Source organism: Mytilus galloprovincialis, chromosome 11, assembly GCF_965363235.1.
Source record: "Mytilus galloprovincialis chromosome 11, xbMytGall1.hap1.1, whole genome shotgun sequence".
Taxonomy (NCBI): Eukaryota; Metazoa; Mollusca; class Bivalvia; order Mytilida; family Mytilidae; genus Mytilus; species Mytilus galloprovincialis.
Genome location: NC_134848.1, coordinates 92331 through 107565, shown reverse-complemented (window position 1 = coordinate 107565; position 15235 = coordinate 92331). Strand labels below are relative to the sequence as shown.

Here is a 15235-nt window from a genome sequence, read left to right as displayed (position 1 = left end):
GCAGAAATTTTGTTATAGTTAAGTATTGAGGTATATAATTGCATCATGTGGACTGAAAAAATAAATGAATATAAATTCTAGGCTATTGTACTACACAAGTAAGTAGTTGCATACACAGGTTGGGGATTTCCTTCACATATAGATCCAATCAGATGTCAAAATTGTGGTCTCCTCACTTGACGGCATCCAATCACAGTGGGGGAAAAATTCAGTTTTATGTAAACAAAAATATCTTGAGATTTTGATGGTAAGGATAGGTTCGGACAAGGCTCTAATTCACTGAATATCCTTTCTCTCTTGAATTTTGGCTAAAATTCTTGTCGGCTTTTAGCAGGATTTTGCAGGTGAGGATTAGATTGGTATCAGAGCATCACATTTTTTGCCTTATTTGCAATGCATTTATAAATTTTTAAATTTCCATGCTGGACAGACACCCAAATTTATAGGTTTTCTATATATTAACATAAGCACGCACACATCTTAGTTCCTTGAAACCATACATTTTATTTGTATATAAGCTTGAATGAATTTTCAAGAAAATAAAATCATAAATCCATGAAATTCTAAAGATTTATTGTAAAATAACTGGTTTCTGCCACCTTAAGCCTAAACATGATTTTAACATATCACAAAATGTGCCTTTTTAAGAGTTCTACAGGTGTGTGGTAATATATTTCTTTTATTCACAGTCAATGTATAGGTCTGTTAGCAAGCAAATAGTTTTTACATGGATTTTAAGAATTATCAAATATCAAGACAGATAACTCTGTATCCCAATACAAACAATGACATTCAATTGATTAGTTTTAAAATGATTATGTTCACCAAACAATGATTTTATATCATAAATTATATAGAAATAGCAATTACAAAGAGAGAAAAAAGTAAAATAAGCCTCAGCATAGTACAAGAAAAAGCTGATTATACTGTATATTATCTGTTATAATGATTTATTTCATATGATATGGACATTTTCTTATTTATTTACTTTTTAACTATGAATATATGAATTCTTCTTTTTTTATAGGTCTACTACATAGTTGATACTGTAGGACAGGCTATAGAAATAAGAAAACTGGTCTCTCTCATCAGCAATAGTGTGGCAATTCTAAAATTTCAACATGCGGCCTACACAGCTAGCTCATTTGGAGAAGAGACATGAGACTGATTGCGAATAAATGTACACTTAGTTTAGTGCATCATGGATTTACAAAGTGAAACATATGTACCAAAAATATTAGTTTATTCATAACTAAGCCTTTTTCAGCACTGCAGTCAACAGAACAATGATAGTGACAAGAATTGAGACTATTTAATACCTCAAACAATGGGAAAATACTTCTTGAGATCAGTTGTAAGTGGTTTTATATCATGCATGAAACAATAAACTTAAGTAGTTTTAAAAACTGTTGGATAATTCATACACTGTACCAGACAACTCACACAATAAAATTTATTAAATATGAACACAATCATTTTTTTCTATTTTTTTTGCATTCAAAGCAGTGAGACGCCAAAAGACGCAAATAATGCTTTAATAAATTTGGTCTTACAAAGCCTATTAATGTTTTCTTTTGTGCTGTAACCATATAAAATGCATGTATTTTTAATGGTAAAGGACTATAGAACTCAATCAGACTAAAAAAATGGAATTCTATTGTTTTCAATGAGTGGTTAAAGGTGGCAGGTACCAGTTTTGGTGTACCAGAACATGTGTCCCACGCAGAAATTTTGTTATAGTTAAGTATTGAGGTATATAATTGCATCATGTGGACTGAAAAAATAAATGAATATAAATTCTAGGCTATTGTACTACACAAGTAAGTAGTTGCATACACAGGTTGGGGATTTCCTTCACATATAGATCCAATCAGATGTCAAAATTGTGGTCTCCTCACTTGACGGCATCCAATCACAGTGGGGGAAAAATTCAGTTTTATGTAAACAAAAATATCTTGAGATTTTGATGGTAAGGATAGGTTCGGACAAGGCTCTAATTCACTGAATATCCTTTCTCTCTTGAATTTTGGCTAAAATTCTTGTCGGCTTTTAGCAGGATTTTGCAGGTGAGGATTAGATTGGTATCAGAGCATCACATTTTTTGCCTTATTTGCAATGCATTTATAAATTTTTAAATTTCCATGCTGGACAGACACCCAAATTTATAGGTTTTCTATATATTAACATAAGCACGCACACATCTTAGTTCCTTGAAACCATACATTTTATTTGTATATAAGCTTGAATGAATTTTCAAGAAAATAAAATCATAAATCCATGAAATTCTAAAGATTTATTGTAAAATAACTGGTTTCTGCCACCTTAAGCCTAAACATGATTTTAACATATCACAAAATGTGCCTTTTTAAGAGTTCTACAGGTGTGTGGTAATATATTTCTTTTATTCACAGTCAATGTATAGGTCTGTTAGCAAGCAAATAGTTTTTACATGGATTTTAAGAATTATCAAATATCAAGACAGATAACTCTGTATCCCAATACAAACAATGACATTCAATTGATTAGTTTTAAAATGATTATGTTCACCAAACAATGATTTTATATCATAAATTATATAGAAATAGCAATTACAAAGAGAGAAAAAAGTAAAATAAGCCTCAGCATAGTACAAGAAAAAGCTGATTATACTGTATATTATCTGTTATAATGATTTATTTCATATGATATGGACATTTTCTTATTTATTTACTTTTTAACTATGAATATATGAATTCTTCTTTTTTTATAGGTCTACTACATAGTTGATACTGTAGGACAGGCTATAGAAATAAGAAAACTGGTCTCTCTCATCAGCAATAGTGTGGCAATTCTAAAATTTCAACATGCGGCCTACACAGCTAGCTCATTTGGAGAAGAGACATGAGACTGATTGCGAATAAATGTACACTTAGTTTAGTGCATCATGGATTTACAAAGTGAAACATATGTACCAAAAATATTAGTTTATTCATAACTAAGCCTTTTTCAGCACTGCAGTCAACAGAACAATGATAGTGACAAGAATTGAGACTATTTAATACCTCAAACAATGGGAAAATACTTCTTGAGATCAGTTGTAAGTGGTTTTATATCATGCATGAAACAATAAACTTAAGTAGTTTTAAAAACTGTTGGATAATTCATACACTGTACCAGACAACTCACACAATAAAATTTATTAAATATGAACACAATCATTTTTTTCTATTTTTTTTGCATTCAAAGCAGTGAGACGCCAAAAGACGCAAATAATGCTTTAATAAATTTGGTCTTACAAAGCCTATTAATGTTTTCTTTTGTGCTGTAACCATATAAAATGCATGTATTTTTAATGGTAAAGGACTATAGAACTCAATCAGACTAAAAAAATGGAATTCTATTGTTTTCAATGAGTGGTTAAAGGTGGCAGGTACCAGTTTTGGTGTACCAGAACATGTGTCCCACGCAGAAATTTTGTTATAGTTAAGTATTGAGGTATATAATTGCATCATGTGGACTGAAAAAATAAATGAATATAAATTCTAGGCTATTGTACTACACAAGTAAGTAGTTGCATACACAGGTTGGGGATTTCCTTCACATATAGATCCAATCAGATGTCAAAATTGTGGTCTCCTCACTTGACGGCATCCAATCACAGTGGGGGAAAAATTCAGTTTTATGTAAACAAAAATATCTTGAGATTTTGATGGTAAGGATAGGTTCGGACAAGGCTCTAATTCACTGAATATCCTTTCTCTCTTGAATTTTGGCTAAAATTCTTGTCGGCTTTTAGCAGGATTTTGCAGGTGAGGATTAGATTGGTATCAGAGCATCACATTTTTTGCCTTATTTGCAATGCATTTATAAATTTTTAAATTTCCATGCTGGACAGACACCCAAATTTATAGGTTTTCTATATATTAACATAAGCACGCACACATCTTAGTTCCTTGAAACCATACATTTTATTTGTATATAAGCTTGAATGAATTTTCAAGAAAATAAAATCATAAATCCATGAAATTCTAAAGATTTATTGTAAAATAACTGGTTTCTGCCACCTTAAGCCTAAACATGATTTTAACATATCACAAAATGTGCCTTTTTAAGAGTTCTACAGGTGTGTGGTAATATATTTCTTTTATTCACAGTCAATGTATAGGTCTGTTAGCAAGCAAATAGTTTTTACATGGATTTTAAGAATTATCAAATATCAAGACAGATAACTCTGTATCCCAATACAAACAATGACATTCAATTGATTAGTTTTAAAATGATTATGTTCACCAAACAATGATTTTATATCATAAATTATATAGAAATAGCAATTACAAAGAGAGAAAAAAGTAAAATAAGCCTCAGCATAGTACAAGAAAAAGCTGATTATACTGTATATTATCTGTTATAATGATTTATTTCATATGATATGGACATTTTCTTATTTATTTACTTTTTAACTATGAATATATGAATTCTTCTTTTTTTATAGGTCTACTACATAGTTGATACTGTAGGACAGGCTATAGAAATAAGAAAACTGGTCTCTCTCATCAGCAATAGTGTGGCAATTCTAAAATTTCAACATGCGGCCTACACAGCTAGCTCATTTGGAGAAGAGACATGAGACTGATTGCGAATAAATGTACACTTAGTTTAGTGCATCATGGATTTACAAAGTGAAACATATGTACCAAAAATATTAGTTTATTCATAACTAAGCCTTTTTCAGCACTGCAGTCAACAGAACAATGATAGTGACAAGAATTGAGACTATTTAATACCTCAAACAATGGGAAAATACTTCTTGAGATCAGTTGTAAGTGGTTTTATATCATGCATGAAACAATAAACTTAAGTAGTTTTAAAAACTGTTGGATAATTCATACACTGTACCAGACAACTCACACAATAAAATTTATTAAATATGAACACAATCATTTTTTTCTATTTTTTTTGCATTCAAAGCAGTGAGACGCCAAAAGACGCAAATAATGCTTTAATAAATTTGGTCTTACAAAGCCTATTAATGTTTTCTTTTGTGCTGTAACCATATAAAATGCATGTATTTTTAATGGTAAAGGACTATAGAACTCAATCAGACTAAAAAAATGGAATTCTATTGTTTTCAATGAGTGGTTAAAGGTGGCAGGTACCAGTTTTGGTGTACCAGAACATGTGTCCCACGCAGAAATTTTGTTATAGTTAAGTATTGAGGTATATAATTGCATCATGTGGACTGAAAAAATAAATGAATATAAATTCTAGGCTATTGTACTACACAAGTAAGTAGTTGCATACACAGGTTGGGGATTTCCTTCACATATAGATCCAATCAGATGTCAAAATTGTGGTCTCCTCACTTGACGGCATCCAATCACAGTGGGGGAAAAATTCAGTTTTATGTAAACAAAAATATCTTGAGATTTTGATGGTAAGGATAGGTTCGGACAAGGCTCTAATTCACTGAATATCCTTTCTCTCTTGAATTTTGGCTAAAATTCTTGTCGGCTTTTAGCAGGATTTTGCAGGTGAGGATTAGATTGGTATCAGAGCATCACATTTTTTGCCTTATTTGCAATGCATTTATAAATTTTTAAATTTCCATGCTGGACAGACACCCAAATTTATAGGTTTTCTATATATTAACATAAGCACGCACACATCTTAGTTCCTTGAAACCATACATTTTATTTGTATATAAGCTTGAATGAATTTTCAAGAAAATAAAATCATAAATCCATGAAATTCTAAAGATTTATTGTAAAATAACTGGTTTCTGCCACCTTAAGCCTAAACATGATTTTAACATATCACAAAATGTGCCTTTTTAAGAGTTCTACAGGTGTGTGGTAATATATTTCTTTTATTCACAGTCAATGTATAGGTCTGTTAGCAAGCAAATAGTTTTTACATGGATTTTAAGAATTATCAAATATCAAGACAGATAACTCTGTATCCCAATACAAACAATGACATTCAATTGATTAGTTTTAAAATGATTATGTTCACCAAACAATGATTTTATATCATAAATTATATAGAAATAGCAATTACAAAGAGAGAAAAAAGTAAAATAAGCCTCAGCATAGTACAAGAAAAAGCTGATTATACTGTATATTATCTGTTATAATGATTTATTTCATATGATATGGACATTTTCTTATTTATTTACTTTTTAACTATGAATATATGAATTCTTCTTTTTTTATAGGTCTACTACATAGTTGATACTGTAGGACAGGCTATAGAAATAAGAAAACTGGTCTCTCTCATCAGCAATAGTGTGGCAATTCTAAAATTTCAACATGCGGCCTACACAGCTAGCTCATTTGGAGAAGAGACATGAGACTGATTGCGAATAAATGTACACTTAGTTTAGTGCATCATGGATTTACAAAGTGAAACATATGTACCAAAAATATTAGTTTATTCATAACTAAGCCTTTTTCAGCACTGCAGTCAACAGAACAATGATAGTGACAAGAATTGAGACTATTTAATACCTCAAACAATGGGAAAATACTTCTTGAGATCAGTTGTAAGTGGTTTTATATCATGCATGAAACAATAAACTTAAGTAGTTTTAAAAACTGTTGGATAATTCATACACTGTACCAGACAACTCACACAATAAAATTTATTAAATATGAACACAATCATTTTTTTCTATTTTTTTTGCATTCAAAGCAGTGAGACGCCAAAAGACGCAAATAATGCTTTAATAAATTTGGTCTTACAAAGCCTATTAATGTTTTCTTTTGTGCTGTAACCATATAAAATGCATGTATTTTTAATGGTAAAGGACTATAGAACTCAATCAGACTAAAAAAATGGAATTCTATTGTTTTCAATGAGTGGTTAAAGGTGGCAGGTACCAGTTTTGGTGTACCAGAACATGTGTCCCACGCAGAAATTTTGTTATAGTTAAGTATTGAGGTATATAATTGCATCATGTGGACTGAAAAAATAAATGAATATAAATTCTAGGCTATTGTACTACACAAGTAAGTAGTTGCATACACAGGTTGGGGATTTCCTTCACATATAGATCCAATCAGATGTCAAAATTGTGGTCTCCTCACTTGACGGCATCCAATCACAGTGGGGGAAAAATTCAGTTTTATGTAAACAAAAATATCTTGAGATTTTGATGGTAAGGATAGGTTCGGACAAGGCTCTAATTCACTGAATATCCTTTCTCTCTTGAATTTTGGCTAAAATTCTTGTCGGCTTTTAGCAGGATTTTGCAGGTGAGGATTAGATTGGTATCAGAGCATCACATTTTTTGCCTTATTTGCAATGCATTTATAAATTTTTAAATTTCCATGCTGGACAGACACCCAAATTTATAGGTTTTCTATATATTAACATAAGCACGCACACATCTTAGTTCCTTGAAACCATACATTTTATTTGTATATAAGCTTGAATGAATTTTCAAGAAAATAAAATCATAAATCCATGAAATTCTAAAGATTTATTGTAAAATAACTGGTTTCTGCCACCTTAAGCCTAAACATGATTTTAACATATCACAAAATGTGCCTTTTTAAGAGTTCTACAGGTGTGTGGTAATATATTTCTTTTATTCACAGTCAATGTATAGGTCTGTTAGCAAGCAAATAGTTTTTACATGGATTTTAAGAATTATCAAATATCAAGACAGATAACTCTGTATCCCAATACAAACAATGACATTCAATTGATTAGTTTTAAAATGATTATGTTCACCAAACAATGATTTTATATCATAAATTATATAGAAATAGCAATTACAAAGAGAGAAAAAAGTAAAATAAGCCTCAGCATAGTACAAGAAAAAGCTGATTATACTGTATATTATCTGTTATAATGATTTATTTCATATGATATGGACATTTTCTTATTTATTTACTTTTTAACTATGAATATATGAATTCTTCTTTTTTTATAGGTCTACTACATAGTTGATACTGTAGGACAGGCTATAGAAATAAGAAAACTGGTCTCTCTCATCAGCAATAGTGTGGCAATTCTAAAATTTCAACATGCGGCCTACACAGCTAGCTCATTTGGAGAAGAGACATGAGACTGATTGCGAATAAATGTACACTTAGTTTAGTGCATCATGGATTTACAAAGTGAAACATATGTACCAAAAATATTAGTTTATTCATAACTAAGCCTTTTTCAGCACTGCAGTCAACAGAACAATGATAGTGACAAGAATTGAGACTATTTAATACCTCAAACAATGGGAAAATACTTCTTGAGATCAGTTGTAAGTGGTTTTATATCATGCATGAAACAATAAACTTAAGTAGTTTTAAAAACTGTTGGATAATTCATACACTGTACCAGACAACTCACACAATAAAATTTATTAAATATGAACACAATCATTTTTTTCTATTTTTTTTGCATTCAAAGCAGTGAGACGCCAAAAGACGCAAATAATGCTTTAATAAATTTGGTCTTACAAAGCCTATTAATGTTTTCTTTTGTGCTGTAACCATATAAAATGCATGTATTTTTAATGGTAAAGGACTATAGAACTCAATCAGACTAAAAAAATGGAATTCTATTGTTTTCAATGAGTGGTTAAAGGTGGCAGGTACCAGTTTTGGTGTACCAGAACATGTGTCCCACGCAGAAATTTTGTTATAGTTAAGTATTGAGGTATATAATTGCATCATGTGGACTGAAAAAATAAATGAATATAAATTCTAGGCTATTGTACTACACAAGTAAGTAGTTGCATACACAGGTTGGGGATTTCCTTCACATATAGATCCAATCAGATGTCAAAATTGTGGTCTCCTCACTTGACGGCATCCAATCACAGTGGGGGAAAAATTCAGTTTTATGTAAACAAAAATATCTTGAGATTTTGATGGTAAGGATAGGTTCGGACAAGGCTCTAATTCACTGAATATCCTTTCTCTCTTGAATTTTGGCTAAAATTCTTGTCGGCTTTTAGCAGGATTTTGCAGGTGAGGATTAGATTGGTATCAGAGCATCACATTTTTTGCCTTATTTGCAATGCATTTATAAATTTTTAAATTTCCATGCTGGACAGACACCCAAATTTATAGGTTTTCTATATATTAACATAAGCACGCACACATCTTAGTTCCTTGAAACCATACATTTTATTTGTATATAAGCTTGAATGAATTTTCAAGAAAATAAAATCATAAATCCATGAAATTCTAAAGATTTATTGTAAAATAACTGGTTTCTGCCACCTTAAGCCTAAACATGATTTTAACATATCACAAAATGTGCCTTTTTAAGAGTTCTACAGGTGTGTGGTAATATATTTCTTTTATTCACAGTCAATGTATAGGTCTGTTAGCAAGCAAATAGTTTTTACATGGATTTTAAGAATTATCAAATATCAAGACAGATAACTCTGTATCCCAATACAAACAATGACATTCAATTGATTAGTTTTAAAATGATTATGTTCACCAAACAATGATTTTATATCATAAATTATATAGAAATAGCAATTACAAAGAGAGAAAAAAGTAAAATAAGCCTCAGCATAGTACAAGAAAAAGCTGATTATACTGTATATTATCTGTTATAATGATTTATTTCATATGATATGGACATTTTCTTATTTATTTACTTTTTAACTATGAATATATGAATTCTTCTTTTTTTATAGGTCTACTACATAGTTGATACTGTAGGACAGGCTATAGAAATAAGAAAACTGGTCTCTCTCATCAGCAATAGTGTGGCAATTCTAAAATTTCAACATGCGGCCTACACAGCTAGCTCATTTGGAGAAGAGACATGAGACTGATTGCGAATAAATGTACACTTAGTTTAGTGCATCATGGATTTACAAAGTGAAACATATGTACCAAAAATATTAGTTTATTCATAACTAAGCCTTTTTCAGCACTGCAGTCAACAGAACAATGATAGTGACAAGAATTGAGACTATTTAATACCTCAAACAATGGGAAAATACTTCTTGAGATCAGTTGTAAGTGGTTTTATATCATGCATGAAACAATAAACTTAAGTAGTTTTAAAAACTGTTGGATAATTCATACACTGTACCAGACAACTCACACAATAAAATTTATTAAATATGAACACAATCATTTTTTTCTATTTTTTTTGCATTCAAAGCAGTGAGACGCCAAAAGACGCAAATAATGCTTTAATAAATTTGGTCTTACAAAGCCTATTAATGTTTTCTTTTGTGCTGTAACCATATAAAATGCATGTATTTTTAATGGTAAAGGACTATAGAACTCAATCAGACTAAAAAAATGGAATTCTATTGTTTTCAATGAGTGGTTAAAGGTGGCAGGTACCAGTTTTGGTGTACCAGAACATGTGTCCCACGCAGAAATTTTGTTATAGTTAAGTATTGAGGTATATAATTGCATCATGTGGACTGAAAAAATAAATGAATATAAATTCTAGGCTATTGTACTACACAAGTAAGTAGTTGCATACACAGGTTGGGGATTTCCTTCACATATAGATCCAATCAGATGTCAAAATTGTGGTCTCCTCACTTGACGGCATCCAATCACAGTGGGGGAAAAATTCAGTTTTATGTAAACAAAAATATCTTGAGATTTTGATGGTAAGGATAGGTTCGGACAAGGCTCTAATTCACTGAATATCCTTTCTCTCTTGAATTTTGGCTAAAATTCTTGTCGGCTTTTAGCAGGATTTTGCAGGTGAGGATTAGATTGGTATCAGAGCATCACATTTTTTGCCTTATTTGCAATGCATTTATAAATTTTTAAATTTCCATGCTGGACAGACACCCAAATTTATAGGTTTTCTATATATTAACATAAGCACGCACACATCTTAGTTCCTTGAAACCATACATTTTATTTGTATATAAGCTTGAATGAATTTTCAAGAAAATAAAATCATAAATCCATGAAATTCTAAAGATTTATTGTAAAATAACTGGTTTCTGCCACCTTAAGCCTAAACATGATTTTAACATATCACAAAATGTGCCTTTTTAAGAGTTCTACAGGTGTGTGGTAATATATTTCTTTTATTCACAGTCAATGTATAGGTCTGTTAGCAAGCAAATAGTTTTTACATGGATTTTAAGAATTATCAAATATCAAGACAGATAACTCTGTATCCCAATACAAACAATGACATTCAATTGATTAGTTTTAAAATGATTATGTTCACCAAACAATGATTTTATATCATAAATTATATAGAAATAGCAATTACAAAGAGAGAAAAAAGTAAAATAAGCCTCAGCATAGTACAAGAAAAAGCTGATTATACTGTATATTATCTGTTATAATGATTTATTTCATATGATATGGACATTTTCTTATTTATTTACTTTTTAACTATGAATATATGAATTCTTCTTTTTTTATAGGTCTACTACATAGTTGATACTGTAGGACAGGCTATAGAAATAAGAAAACTGGTCTCTCTCATCAGCAATAGTGTGGCAATTCTAAAATTTCAACATGCGGCCTACACAGCTAGCTCATTTGGAGAAGAGACATGAGACTGATTGCGAATAAATGTACACTTAGTTTAGTGCATCATGGATTTACAAAGTGAAACATATGTACCAAAAATATTAGTTTATTCATAACTAAGCCTTTTTCAGCACTGCAGTCAACAGAACAATGATAGTGACAAGAATTGAGACTATTTAATACCTCAAACAATGGGAAAATACTTCTTGAGATCAGTTGTAAGTGGTTTTATATCATGCATGAAACAATAAACTTAAGTAGTTTTAAAAACTGTTGGATAATTCATACACTGTACCAGACAACTCACACAATAAAATTTATTAAATATGAACACAATCATTTTTTTCTATTTTTTTTGCATTCAAAGCAGTGAGACGCCAAAAGACGCAAATAATGCTTTAATAAATTTGGTCTTACAAAGCCTATTAATGTTTTCTTTTGTGCTGTAACCATATAAAATGCATGTATTTTTAATGGTAAAGGACTATAGAACTCAATCAGACTAAAAAAATGGAATTCTATTGTTTTCAATGAGTGGTTAAAGGTGGCAGGTACCAGTTTTGGTGTACCAGAACATGTGTCCCACGCAGAAATTTTGTTATAGTTAAGTATTGAGGTATATAATTGCATCATGTGGACTGAAAAAATAAATGAATATAAATTCTAGGCTATTGTACTACACAAGTAAGTAGTTGCATACACAGGTTGGGGATTTCCTTCACATATAGATCCAATCAGATGTCAAAATTGTGGTCTCCTCACTTGACGGCATCCAATCACAGTGGGGGAAAAATTCAGTTTTATGTAAACAAAAATATCTTGAGATTTTGATGGTAAGGATAGGTTCGGACAAGGCTCTAATTCACTGAATATCCTTTCTCTCTTGAATTTTGGCTAAAATTCTTGTCGGCTTTTAGCAGGATTTTGCAGGTGAGGATTAGATTGGTATCAGAGCATCACATTTTTTGCCTTATTTGCAATGCATTTATAAATTTTTAAATTTCCATGCTGGACAGACACCCAAATTTATAGGTTTTCTATATATTAACATAAGCACGCACACATCTTAGTTCCTTGAAACCATACATTTTATTTGTATATAAGCTTGAATGAATTTTCAAGAAAATAAAATCATAAATCCATGAAATTCTAAAGATTTATTGTAAAATAACTGGTTTCTGCCACCTTAAGCCTAAACATGATTTTAACATATCACAAAATGTGCCTTTTTAAGAGTTCTACAGGTGTGTGGTAATATATTTCTTTTATTCACAGTCAATGTATAGGTCTGTTAGCAAGCAAATAGTTTTTACATGGATTTTAAGAATTATCAAATATCAAGACAGATAACTCTGTATCCCAATACAAACAATGACATTCAATTGATTAGTTTTAAAATGATTATGTTCACCAAACAATGATTTTATATCATAAATTATATAGAAATAGCAATTACAAAGAGAGAAAAAAGTAAAATAAGCCTCAGCATAGTACAAGAAAAAGCTGATTATACTGTATATTATCTGTTATAATGATTTATTTCATATGATATGGACATTTTCTTATTTATTTACTTTTTAACTATGAATATATGAATTCTTCTTTTTTTATAGGTCTACTACATAGTTGATACTGTAGGACAGGCTATAGAAATAAGAAAACTGGTCTCTCTCATCAGCAATAGTGTGGCAATTCTAAAATTTCAACATGCGGCCTACACAGCTAGCTCATTTGGAGAAGAGACATGAGACTGATTGCGAATAAATGTACACTTAGTTTAGTGCATCATGGATTTACAAAGTGAAACATATGTACCAAAAATATTAGTTTATTCATAACTAAGCCTTTTTCAGCACTGCAGTCAACAGAACAATGATAGTGACAAGAATTGAGACTATTTAATACCTCAAACAATGGGAAAATACTTCTTGAGATCAGTTGTAAGTGGTTTTATATCATGCATGAAACAATAAACTTAAGTAGTTTTAAAAACTGTTGGATAATTCATACACTGTACCAGACAACTCACACAATAAAATTTATTAAATATGAACACAATCATTTTTTTCTATTTTTTTTGCATTCAAAGCAGTGAGACGCCAAAAGACGCAAATAATGCTTTAATAAATTTGGTCTTACAAAGCCTATTAATGTTTTCTTTTGTGCTGTAACCATATAAAATGCATGTATTTTTAATGGTAAAGGACTATAGAACTCAATCAGACTAAAAAAATGGAATTCTATTGTTTTCAATGAGTGGTTAAAGGTGGCAGGTACCAGTTTTGGTGTACCAGAACATGTGTCCCACGCAGAAATTTTGTTATAGTTAAGTATTGAGGTATATAATTGCATCATGTGGACTGAAAAAATAAATGAATATAAATTCTAGGCTATTGTACTACACAAGTAAGTAGTTGCATACACAGGTTGGGGATTTCCTTCACATATAGATCCAATCAGATGTCAAAATTGTGGTCTCCTCACTTGACGGCATCCAATCACAGTGGGGGAAAAATTCAGTTTTATGTAAACAAAAATATCTTGAGATTTTGATGGTAAGGATAGGTTCGGACAAGGCTATAATTCACTGAATATCCTTTCTCTCTTGAATTTTGGCTAAAATTCTTGTCGGCTTTTAGCAGGATTTTGCAGGTGAGGATTAGATTGGTATCAGAGCATCACATTTTTTGCCTTATTTGCAATGCATTTATAAATTTTTAAATTTCCATGCTGGACAGACACCCAAATTTATAGGTTTTCTATATATTAACATAAGCACGCACACATCTTAGTTCCTTGAAACCATACATTTTATTTGTATATAAGCTTGAATGAATTTTCAAGAAAATAAAATCATAAATCCATGAAATTCTAAAGATTTATTGTAAAATAACTGGTTTCTGCCACCTGAGTCTGATGTCACAAGATGCATATACGAACCCTGGATTTAAATCAGATATGATCTGGCGGTTTTTGTCTTTTTTTCAAAATACATATTTTTAATTGTGACTATCTTTAGTTCCGAATCTTTCTATCATTCTATATAATTAATTTAGTTTAAATGAAAATGAGGAACTTGGAATTAAAACACTGTTGAAGAGAAACTACATATTCGGGTTAAATTCATCTCAGTTTGTTAATTCAAGTTTGACATCTAACATCTTAATCCGTAATCCACATTTACCTGACGACCTTAAATTGTTTATTGTTTTTTATCAATCGAATATCCTCACACAGGAGACTGAGACAAATATGTTATTTGTAATGGTATTTATCAAAACTAAAATGATTGAAAATATCTTTGTAGAATATGAATTTGCCTAATAAGCGAATAATTATAATACATAGATTTCAACATCTTCAATAGAGAGATTACTGATAAGATGTCCAAAATATATGTACATGTATATTGCGATTAGTGCTATATAGTATGTCAATGATTATTGAATGCCGCTGAGTGTAAAATATTTGTCAGCTTAAAACATATTTTTGACACTGCTGGTTTTAATTTTCTGACTCAAGTATAAATTTAAGAAAAGTTTATAGTTTCTGAATATTTTTAGATTCAATATTTTATCATTATTATTATTTCAAAGTCTCACCACATACAAACATAAAATGAGAATCCCAGAACTAAACAATTATTTAAAAAGATAAATGAGAGCCGTATAAGACACAATATATAAATATAAACAAATTTTTACTCATTTACATTCAAAATTTACAGTGTCCGTATACTAAATGAAATGAAACATCTTTTTCTTTAA

The 15235-nt window shown here is 30.4% G+C and overlaps 8 long non-coding RNA genes across 8 annotated transcripts; all 8 read left to right on the top strand.

Moving 5' to 3' along the window:
- Positions 1–77: 77 nt before the first annotated feature.
- LOC143051472 (uncharacterized) lies at positions 78–1475 on the top strand. Its single transcript, XR_012970795.1, has 2 exons — positions 78–344; positions 1028–1475. It is a non-coding gene; the product is annotated as an uncharacterized LOC143051472 (long non-coding RNA).
- Positions 1476–1799: 324 nt separating this feature from the next.
- LOC143051471 (uncharacterized) lies at positions 1800–3197 on the top strand. Its single transcript, XR_012970794.1, has 2 exons — positions 1800–2066; positions 2750–3197. It is a non-coding gene; the product is annotated as an uncharacterized LOC143051471 (long non-coding RNA).
- Positions 3198–3521: 324 nt separating this feature from the next.
- LOC143051470 (uncharacterized) lies at positions 3522–4919 on the top strand. The gene is made up of 2 exons (XR_012970793.1): positions 3522–3788; positions 4472–4919. It is a non-coding gene; the product is annotated as an uncharacterized LOC143051470 (long non-coding RNA).
- Positions 4920–5243: 324 nt separating this feature from the next.
- LOC143051469 (uncharacterized) lies at positions 5244–6641 on the top strand. Its single transcript, XR_012970792.1, has 2 exons — positions 5244–5510; positions 6194–6641. It is a non-coding gene; the product is annotated as an uncharacterized LOC143051469 (long non-coding RNA).
- A 324-nt stretch (positions 6642–6965) lies between these two features.
- On the top strand, positions 6966–8363 carry LOC143051468 (uncharacterized). The gene is made up of 2 exons (XR_012970791.1): positions 6966–7232; positions 7916–8363. It is a non-coding gene; the product is annotated as an uncharacterized LOC143051468 (long non-coding RNA).
- A 324-nt stretch (positions 8364–8687) lies between these two features.
- Positions 8688–10085, top strand: LOC143051467 (uncharacterized). The gene is made up of 2 exons (XR_012970790.1): positions 8688–8954; positions 9638–10085. It is a non-coding gene; the product is annotated as an uncharacterized LOC143051467 (long non-coding RNA).
- Positions 10086–10409: 324 nt separating this feature from the next.
- Positions 10410–11807, top strand: LOC143051466 (uncharacterized). The gene is made up of 2 exons (XR_012970789.1): positions 10410–10676; positions 11360–11807. It is a non-coding gene; the product is annotated as an uncharacterized LOC143051466 (long non-coding RNA).
- Positions 11808–12131: 324 nt separating this feature from the next.
- LOC143051483 (uncharacterized) lies at positions 12132–13529 on the top strand. The gene is made up of 2 exons (XR_012970805.1): positions 12132–12398; positions 13082–13529. It is a non-coding gene; the product is annotated as an uncharacterized LOC143051483 (long non-coding RNA).
- Positions 13530–15235: the final 1706 nt, after the last annotated feature.